This window comes from Colobus angolensis, unplaced genomic scaffold (genome assembly GCF_000951035.1).
Source record: "Colobus angolensis palliatus isolate OR3802 unplaced genomic scaffold, Cang.pa_1.0 Scaffold451, whole genome shotgun sequence".
Classification (NCBI taxonomy): domain Eukaryota; kingdom Metazoa; phylum Chordata; class Mammalia; order Primates; family Cercopithecidae; genus Colobus; species Colobus angolensis.
Genome location: NW_012117944.1, coordinates 167,833 through 178,043, shown reverse-complemented (window position 1 = coordinate 178,043; position 10,211 = coordinate 167,833). Strand labels below are relative to the sequence as shown.

Genomic DNA, 10,211 nt, shown 5'->3' with positions numbered 1-10,211 from the left:
AAAAAAAAAAAAAAAAAAAAAAAAAGTGAGAGGGTGAGAGGCAGAGGGCCAACCCGGCGAGGTGGATGCAGGGGGCGGGGGTCCGGTGAGGGAAGGGTTGCTGGAGGAGAAAGGAGGAGAACTGGAATGGACACTGGTAGAAGGCTTCCAACCCCAGCCTAGCCGCAGAGTCTGGTGGCGGCCGGTTATGAGGCCGTTCCCTAACGCTCTGACCTCGCTTCACCTTCCACTGCTCTCCCACCCCCTCACACCCCACCCCCGTTCCTCCTCCCGATGCATTTTCTCCCTTCTACCCACAGTATCCTATGTTCTCTTTTTGGCCCGTTGATGTGTACTGGGAAGTGAGGGAAAGAACAAATAGAATTAGGTGAGGAGACCCCTCCCAGGGATTGCAGAGGCACAGGTGATAGCCCTCCTCCCTCCGGGCCAGTCTGGGGGTTGGCTTCCCTCCTCTGCAAACCGACCAGAAATATTTTGCCAGTTGCAACTTTTAAAAGTAGGACAAGGCTCTGTGGGGTCTGAAAAAGCAAAGGGGCAAGGACCAGCCTGCGCAACACGGCAAAACCTTATCTTTACAAAAATTACAAAAATTAGCCGGGTGTAGTAGCACGAGCCTGTAGTCCCAGCTACTTGGGAGGCTGAGGTGGGAGGATTGCTTGAGGCCAGGAGTTCAAGGCTACAGTGAGCTATGATTATGCCCCTGAACTCTAGCCTGGGTGACAGAAGAGACTCTGTCTCAAAAACAACAACAACAAAAAAAAATGGAGGGTGGGTGAAGTAGAAGACAGAACTGTCAGTGTTGGACTGCTTACCCTGATGCCATGTCTTTGACAAAGGTTTCAGATCTCATCTGGTGTGTGCCACTACCCCAAGACCACTGGGACACCCACTCCCCAGCTGAACACCTAGTGGAGGTGCAGCAAGCCACATCCAAGGGACCTAGCCACCACTGAGTTTAAGTCCACTCCCTGTCTTATGGCAAGTGGGTCTGGATCTCTGAGGGCAAAGGTCAGATGCTCGCAGAACCCAGCTACTCTCTGTCATGGCTCAAACAGGAAGAGGTGGTACCCAGGTTTCAACCTTGCTTGTGTTGGCCACCGAAGCTGGCTCACCTCTGATTTTCCCACCAAAGCACCAAAGAGAGGTTCCAAAGAGCCTGGGGTCTCTATATCCCATCATGAACTTATCCAATAAGGGACAAAGGTACTACATTTGGTCTGTGTTCGTTGGTCTCTGCCTTTGGTGTCATTGGAGGCAGGGATCTCTCTGTGGCTCCAAAGCCATAGAATCATCCTGGGCACTGGCGATGCCATAGCTCAGCCTCCTCCTATTAGCAATGACAAGTGGGAAAGGCTGACAAAGCCAGGGGAATGTTGGGGGAAATAGGGAGGTGGGGGGAGATGAGGAGCTGCTTCCCAGGAGAGGAAGACATGTGTAGTCTTCAATTTGAGACCCGCAATGAAACAGCTCTTGTGGCCACAGCAGGTAGTGGAGGTAGATGTCTCAGTCCCCAGAGGGCTTCAGAGGGGCATGTTCCCATGGGCTGTTTGGCTTGGGGTGCTCTCTGTGATAGGTTGCATGCGTGCATCAAATCTCTGGAGTTTTTTTCCGAGATGGTGAGATGAGACCAAGTATTGCTTGTCGGCCTTCTTCTCTGCCTCATACCCTCAGAACCCACTCCATCTCCCTGGAGGTGAAGTCCCCCTTCGTTGGAGAAAACCTAAGTCCATTTCCTGCTTCATTCTCTCTGATTGGGTCTCAGCACGTTTTCCTTCGGGGTGAGGATAGAGTCCATCTGTGCCTCTAGGCCCAAAGCTCCAAACTGCTCAGACCCACCAGGCAGTGGCCTAAGGCAGCGAATTCGTGTGCCTCTGTATAATGACAGCTGTCACTCAAGCTTTACTTCTGCTCCCTGCCATGGACCCAACAGCCCCTAACTCTCCAGGATCACTGAAGCTCTTTTCGAGCCTGCACTTTTGTACTCCCCTTCTGTCTCCCTTACCATCTCAAGTAGCAGGGCACTTGACACAGGTGTTTTTGCTAGCTTTGAACTGAATATTAGGTCCTTGCTTTTCCAGCAGGGGCCAAACTCGGCTGTAGCAGCATGAAAAGTTGTGAAGCTCAGAAAAAGTGAGGCTTGAGGGATTTGGGAAAAGCTGTGGGGATAGGGGATAGACTCACCTTGTCCTCAACCTAAAGGGCAACCTGACCTTGCTAATGGAAGTTCTTACGATCAGAAAATTCTCAGGGTGACAGCTGTCTCTCCAAAGTAGACACAGCAAAGTGGGAATGAACATTTTCTTTATGCCTAAGTCTATACATTTCCAGCAAAGGAGAATGAGAGGGGCTGGCTGAGGGGTGGGGGGAGAGAGAGAGGGAGGCAGAGACACAGAGACAAAGAGAAATATACAGGGACAGAGAAACTGTGAAAGAAAGAGAATGAGACAGAGACAGACATGAGACTGTCGGATCTCAACGCAATGATAAAGAGCCTGAGACGGATGCGAGTGAGAGGGTGAGTTTTCCCAGAAGATACCATGGTTATCCCCACTTTATACCCTTGTCAAGTAAGCTTGACGTTCTCCAGGAAACTTGACCTTCCAGGTTTTGCCCACCTGGTCAGGAGAGCTCTGTCAAAGGTGAGCACAGTGGTGTTGTCACAGCCAGCAGCCAGCAGCGATGCTCAAGCCCGAGAGCAGTCTGTGAATAAAAGCGAAAGAGCACAGGATGGGGAAGTGGGGGATGGCACGAATAGAAGGACTGGTGGGGTCACAAAGCAGAAGCAAGGCTTGGGAAGCTAGGTGATCAGGAAAGACTTCGTGGGTGTTTTGCCCGGGAGAGTGTGGTTACTACTTGGAGGCTGCAGGGCTTTTAACCATGCAGAAGTGCGGCCAGGCAGCATTGCGTGCAAAAGTGTCAGGCACTTCCTTCGAGCCGGAATCGAACCAGCGACCTAAGGATGTCCACAATGTCTGTACAATCTACAGTCCTCCGCTCTACCAGCTGAGCTATCAAAGGGTGCATGACATCAAACCTGAGTCATTAGACTTTCTGCAAACAGAGGAAGCCACATCTCTGGAATGCTTGAGGTCCAATATGAGTTGGGTTGGTTGGGACCCACCTTGGAAGAGAACCCTGCATGGGTGGCCACCGTGCCCCTTTCGGGGCGGAGCAAATCCTCTGGGCGAGGATGCTTGGCGTCTCTCGGGCTCTGATAGCCACCATCCACGAGGAGGAGCTCTCATCTGTGACAGTCTTCCTGTCCCTGAGTATCCCCCTTTCTACAGGTGAAGATGACAGTACCCAGTGGCCTGAGAGAAAATGAGAAGGTGAGTCAGCGAGGGCACAGGGATTGGCGAGGTGGTTGGGTGGGTCTAGTCGGGGAGAGAATGCTGGAGGAGGAAAGGAGGAAAACCCTAATGGGCGCTGGATAGGCAGCTGACAACTCCAGCCCAACCTCAGGGTCTGGTGCAGGTCTCTAATGGGTGCTGCCGTAACAGTCTGGCCTCTCTACTCCCTCCCCCACCACACACACAGGGTCCTCCTTCCCACATGCCCCGACCTTCTCACAGGAGTCTATGCTCACATTTTGGCCCATTGAGGTGCACTGGGAAGTGAGGTGAGGAAATCTCTCCCAGGCTCGCAGATGCACATGTGAGATACCCTCTTCTGCAAACAGGCCAAGAATTCCAATCAGAAGCTGTCGATTTCTGAAATAAGGCAAAGTTCTGTGGGTTTCCTTGAAAAACAAGAAGCCAGGTAAAGGACAGAAGTGTGAGCTTTGGACTCCTTATCCTGACCCACATCTTTGACAAAAGTTTCAGATCCCATCTGGTGTGTGCCCACCATTCCAAGACTACTGAGATACTCACCCTGCAGCAGAACACCTAGAGGAGCACAGGAAGCCACACCCAAGGGACCTAGCCTGCATTGAGTTTATGTCCACTTCCTGTCTTATGGCAAGTCGGTGTGGATCTCCAAGGGTGAGGGTCAGATCCTCACAGACCTCCTGCTACTCTCTGCCATGGCACAACTGGGAAGAGTGGGCACCAGTGTTCACTTTCACTTGTGCTGGCTACCAAACCCATTTGTTGGTTCACCTCTGGTTTTCCCCCAAAGTACTGAGCAAAGGTTCCAAGGGATCTGGTGACTCCATGCCCCATCAGGAATATATCCAATGAAGGCCTGAGGTGCTACCTTTGGTCCTTCCTTGTTAGCTGGTCTTTGCCTTTGGTGTCATTGGAGGCTGGGATCTCTCTGTGGCTCCAGAGCCATAGAATCATCCCGGAGCACTGGTGACACCAAAAAAGAAGGAAAAGTTGACACAGTCGGGGTGACGTGGGAGAGAATACACGGTGGCGGGATACCAGGAGCTGCTTTCTACGTGAACAAGATATGTGCAGTAATATGTGCAGTATCCAGTTTGAGAGGCACAATTAAACAGTTCCTGTGGACCCAGCAGATAGTGGATGGGGCAAGCCAGTCCTAAGCAGGCTTCAGAAGGCTATGCTTTCCTGGGCCATTCAGTTTGGGGTGCTCTCTGATAGGTTGCATCTTTACATCAAACATCTGGAAGCTTTTTCCAAGATTATGCAGTGAGACCAAAGGATGCTCATGGGCTTTCTTCTCTGCCACATACCCCACCGAACCCACTCCAACTCCCCAGAGGTGAAGCTTCACTTGGTTGATAAAGTTCAGTCTATTTCTGACTCCATTCTCTCTGACTGGACCTCAGCACATTTTTCTTGGGAATAGGAGAACCCAACTGTGCTTCTAGGTCCCAGAGCAAACGCTCCAAACTGCTCAGACCCACAAGGCAGTGGCCTGTCTAAGGAGGCAAATTCATGTGCCTCTGTATAATGACAGCTGTCACTCACGCTTTACGTCTGCTCCCTGCCATGGACCCAATAGCCCGTAACTCTCTAGGATCACTGAAGCTGTTTTGAAGTCTGCACTTCTTTGGTACTCCCTTTCCCTTTCCCTTACCCTCCCAAGTAGGCAGGGCACTTGGTGCAGGTGTTTTTCCAGACTTTGAACTGACTATTAGATATCCTTACTTTTCCAGCAGTAGCCAAACTTGGCTGTAGCAACATAAAAAGTTGTGAAGGCTCAGGAAAGGTGAAGCTTGAGGGATTTGGGACAGGGTGATGGGTGGGCAGTTTGTAAATACAAATGGAAAGGCATAGGATGGTGGGGGCTCGAACTGGGGTTTGGCTGGGTCACAAGGCAAGGGGTACTGTTTTGCACTGAAGACTGGAAAGGCATAGGATGGTGGGGGGCACGAATTGGGATTTGGCTGGGTCACAAGGCAAAGGGTACTGTTTTGCGCTGAAGACTACCAGGATTCGGGAAGAATGAGTAGGCTTCCAGGAGTGTGATCAGGAAAGGCAGGATTTTGCTGGGTTTTCCCTGGGAAAGTGTTATGACTGCAAGGCTGCAAAGGCTGCAAGGTCTTTGAACAGGAACAGGTGCAGCCAGGTAGCATTGTGCGCAAAAGAGTCGGGCACTTCCTTCGAGCCGGAATCGAACCAGCGACCTAAGGATGTCCACAAACTTTCCTGCAGTCTACAGTCCTCCGCTCTACCAGCTGAGCTATCGAAGGGTGCACGCTGCTCAGGCTGGCTCATTGGACTTTCTGCAAGTGGAGGAAGCCAAGTCCCTGGACCGCCGGAGATCCAATACTCGCTAAATTAATTGGAACCCGGCTTGGAAGAGAACTGTGCCGGTCTCCATCGCGCCCCTTTCCGGATGGAGCAAATCCTCTGGGCGGGGGTGGTGCCTGGCGTCTCTCGGGCACTGATAGCCACGATCCACGAGGAGGAGCTCTCACTTGTGGCTTCTTCTCCCTCTGCATCGCTCTACTTGTGAAGATGACAGCGCTTAGTGGCCAGAGGTAAGACTGCGAGGGCAGAGGGGTTGGTGAGACTGATGGGTGGGTCCAGTGGAGGAGGGGACACTGGAGGAGGAAAGGGGGAGAACCCTCATGGGCGTGGTGTAAGCAGCTTCCAACTCCTAACCTAGCGTTAGGGTCTGATGGAAGACCTTAAGGGGGCACTGCCCTAACAGCCTGGCCTCTACTTCCCACCACCTCAAACACACTCCTCTCGATGTGCTCAGCCCTCCTACCCAGTGTCCTATGCTCACTTTTTGGCGTATTGAGGCACAATGGGAAGAGAGGGAGGAAATGCAGGAGGATAGGTGGAGGCCGGCGTGGTGGCTCGCTCCCTAATCCCAACAATTTAGCGGGCGGAGGCGGGAGGGGCGCCTGAGCCCAGGACTTCAAGATCAGCTTGGGCAACATAGGGAGAAGCCGTCTTTACAGAAAAACTTTTAAAAATTATCCGGGTGTGGTGGCCTGCACCTGCGGTCCTAGCCACTCAGCAGGCTGATGTGGGAGGATCATTGGAGCCCAGAGGTTTGAGGCTACAGTGAGCTGTGATCTTGCCACTGCGCTCCAGCCTGGGCGACAGAGACCACTAAAAAAAATAAATAAATAAAAGAAACGGATATGTGGGGAGAGACCAGGGCCAGGGGCTCACAGATCACCATGTGATACCCACTACCTCTAACTCCAAGGGCCAGCATAAAAGCTTCGATCCACTCCTCTGCAAACTGACCAAGAATCCTTTCCCGGAGGCTGCTGCTTTCTAAAGTAGAAAGAAAAAGGGGCTGATAGAGGACACAGGTGGGCTTTGGACCCCTTACTTAGGCCCCAAATTGTTACAAAGGTTTCATATCCCATATGGTGTGTGTCCACTATCTCAAGACCACTCATCACCCACACAAACAGTGAAACAGGTACTGGTGGCACAGCAAGTCGAACCCAAAAGACCCACCCTTTATTGAGTTTATAGGGGAAAAGTCAGGGTCAGGGATCACCCACACTTTTGCTGATGACCAAACTCAATGGCCCACCTCTGCTTTTTCCCTCAAAGCACCAAGCCTAGGTTCCAAAAAACCTGGTACTGCCACATCTTATCAAGGACACATCCAGTGAAGACGACAGGTCCTACTTTGGTTTCTGTCTGCTGATCTCTGCAGTAATGTTGTTCCAGGCTCTGGGATCTCTCTGTAGCTGCAGAGCTACAGAATGTTGCTGGGGCCCTGGTGAGTCCACAGCTCCGCCCCTTTCCATTAGCAGTGGGAAGCAGGAAAGGCGGATATAGCAGAGAAGAGGGAGGGAATAGGCAGTAGGGGGAGAACAGGAGCTGCTTTCTAGGAGAGGAAGACATGTGGAGTCTCTAGTTTGAGATGCAGAGTGAAAAAGCAGTTATGCCCATCGGCTAGGGGAGAGTGGCCACCGGGTTCCCAGAAGGCCTCTGAGAACCAAATTTCCATCACTATTTTGCTTGCAGTGCTCTCTGTAATAACTTTCATCTGTACATCAAGTGTCTGAAGATTTTTTTTTTTCTTTTCCCAGAGCATAGGATGAGACCAGGGGACACTCATTGTGGTTCCTCTCTGGCCCATACTTTGATGAACCCATTTTATCTTCCCAGGGGTGAAGCCCCACTTGGTTGGTGAAAGTCAAGCTCATTTCCTGCTTCATGCTCTCTGATTGTGCCAGCCATCTTCCTCTTGTAAAGGTGCAACCTTTCAGCTGTGCCTCTAGAGTCCCCTACATAAAAGTGTTAGCATGCTGCTCAGATGCAACAAGCCAGTGGCCTAAGGAGGTGAACTTGTGTGCCTCTGCAGGGTGGCAGCTGCCACCCAAGCTTCAATTCTGCTCCCTGCCATGGACCCAACAGCCCCCAACTCTCCTGGGTCACTGAAGTTCTTTCCAAGTCTGCCCTTTTATACTCTCTTTCCCTCTTTCACACTTCACAACTAGCAAGACACTTGGTGTAGGTGTTTTTGCAGACTTTGAACTGCGTGAAAGGTATCTTTCTTCTTCCAGCAGGAACCCAAAGGTTACTGTAGCAACATTAAAGGATGTGAGGGCTCAGGAAATGTGAGACTTGGCGTATGTGGGAAGGGGGCACAGTTTTTTTTCTCAACCTGAAGGAAAACATTATGGAGCCAGTGGAAGCTCTATTCTTTAAGAAAATCTCAGGATGGCAGCTCTCTCCTACAAATAGACAAAACAAAACAGAAATGAACATTGTCTGTCTGTAAACATCTATACATTACAAGCAAAATATAATGAGAGAAATAGCCGGGCCCGGCGGCTCATGGCTGTAATCCCAGCACTTTGGGAGGCCGAGGTGGGTGGATCACGAGGTCAGGAGATCGAGACCATCCTGGCTAACACGATGAAACACTTTGGGAGGCCGAGGTGGGTGGATCACGAGGTCAGGAGATCGAGACCATCCTGGCTAACACGGTGAAACCCTGTCTCTACTGCAAATATAGAAAATTAGCCGGGCGTAGTGGCGGGCGCCTGTAGTCCCAGCTACTCGGGAGGCTGAGGCAGGAGAATGGCATGAACCTGGGAGGCGGAGCTTGCAGTGAACCGAGATTGTGCCACTACCCTCCAGCCTGGGTGACAGAGCCTCTCAAAAAAAAAAATAAATAAAAAATAATGAGAGAAATAGAGTCAGAGAGAGAGAGAGAGAGAGAGAGAGAATGCTCAGATAGAAAAGCATTACTAGAGACCTGGAGACGGAGATGAGAGAGCAGAGAGCGAGTTGTTTATTTTTCTGAGGATGTCACAGTTGTCTCTGACCCTTTTCTCTTCCAGCAGGCTTGACCTTCTTAGACTTGATGGTGGACCCACTAGTTTAATAGATGGAGAGATCTATCAATGGTGAGCACACAGTGTTGCTAGAGTCAGTGGCCCTCAGCACCCAGAGCAGTCTGTGGTTAAAAGTGAAAGAGCTCTGGAAGGTGGGGGTGCGAAGGGGGTTGGGGAGAGGGGCCGACTAGGTCACAAAGCCGAAGCAAGGGGCGCTTTGTGTTGAAGAGTACCTGTCCCTGGACTGTGGGAAGAATGAGTGGGCTGCGGGCGTGTTTCCTGGCCACAGGACAGGTGTGGAAACCAGGTGATCAGGAAAGGTTTCTCTGGGTTTTGACCCAGAGAGTGTGGGTGGATACTAGTTGGAGGCTGCAGGGTGTTTGACCAGGCACCAGGTGGCATTAGGTGCAAAAGTATCAGGCACTTCCTTCGAGCCGGAATCGAACCAGCGACCTAAGGATGTCCACAAACTTTTCTGCAGTCTACAGTCCTCCGCTCTACCAGCTGAGCTATCGAAGGGTGCACGCTCTGCGTGCTGAGTCACTGGACTTTCTGCAAATGGAGGAAGCCAAGTCCTTGGAATGCTGGAGGTTCAACACACTTTGTTGATTGGAATCCACCTTAGAAGAGAACCTTGTGCCCGTCGCCACCGCGCGGCTCTCAGGGTGGAGCCAATTCTCTGAGTGTCTGAGTGTGGTTTCCTCGCGTCTCGGGGCGCTGATAGCCACGATCCAAGACGGGAGGCCCTCACCTGTGGCCTTCCTCCACCTGTGCCAAGTGAGGATGACAGTCCTCAGTGAAAGAAAATAAGAGGGTGAGAGGGCTCGGTCAGAGGGCTGGGCGAGGTGGATGGGTGAATCCTGTGGGACAGGGATTGCTGGAGGAGGAAAGAAGAACTCGGAAAGCTTCTGAGTGGGCGGCCGCTATCCGCAAACCAGCTTCAGGGTCTGCTGGAAGTCCTTAAGGAGCCCTTTCCTAAAACTCTGGTCTTCCTAGTCCCTTACTCCCTTCCAGGCCAACACACATGCCCCTCCTCCCGATGTGCCGCCGCCCTTTTCCCCCAGTGTCCTATGCTCACTTTTTGACGCATTCAAGTGTGCTGGAAGTGAGAGAACAAATGGAACTAGGGGAGAAGAACTCGCCCAGGGCTTGCAGCAGATGCACTGTGATACCCTTCCTCCCCAGCGCCCACCTGGGGCTTGGCTTCCCTCCTCTGCAAACCGACCACGAACTCTCCCCGCCCCCCCGCCAGAGGCTGCCCCTTTCTGAAGTAGGGCAAGTGCATTAGTCCGTTTTCATGCTGCTGATAAAGACATGATAAAGACATACCCGAGACTGGGATGAAAAAGAGGTTTAATTGGACTCACAGTTCCACATGGCTGGGGAGGCCTCAGAATCATGGCTGGGGGTGAAAAGTTCTTTTCTTCTTTTCTTCTTCTTCTTCTTGTTCTTCTTCTTCTTCTTCTTCTTCTTGTTCTTCTTCTTCTTCTTCTTCTTCTTCTTCTTCTTCTTCTTCTTCTTCTTCTTCTTCTTCTTC

At 51.5% G+C, this 10,211-nt stretch overlaps 3 non-coding genes across 3 annotated transcripts; all 3 read right to left on the bottom strand.

The window, feature by feature from the left end:
* Nucleotides 1–2,925: 2,925 nt before the first annotated feature.
* On the bottom strand, nt 2,926–3,018 carry TRNAY-GUA. The gene is made up of 2 exons: nt 2,982–3,018; nt 2,926–2,961 (listed from the first exon to the last, which is right to left on the bottom strand). It is a non-coding gene; the product is annotated as a tRNA-Tyr (tRNA).
* Nucleotides 3,019–5,508: 2,490 nt separating this feature from the next.
* On the bottom strand, nt 5,509–5,602 carry TRNAY-GUA. The gene is made up of 2 exons: nt 5,566–5,602; nt 5,509–5,544 (listed from the first exon to the last, which is right to left on the bottom strand). It is a non-coding gene; the product is annotated as a tRNA-Tyr (tRNA).
* Nucleotides 5,603–9,099: 3,497 nt separating this feature from the next.
* Nucleotides 9,100–9,193, bottom strand: TRNAY-GUA. The gene is made up of 2 exons: nt 9,157–9,193; nt 9,100–9,135 (listed from the first exon to the last, which is right to left on the bottom strand). It is a non-coding gene; the product is annotated as a tRNA-Tyr (tRNA).
* Between the last annotated feature and the right edge of the window lie 1,018 nt (nt 9,194–10,211).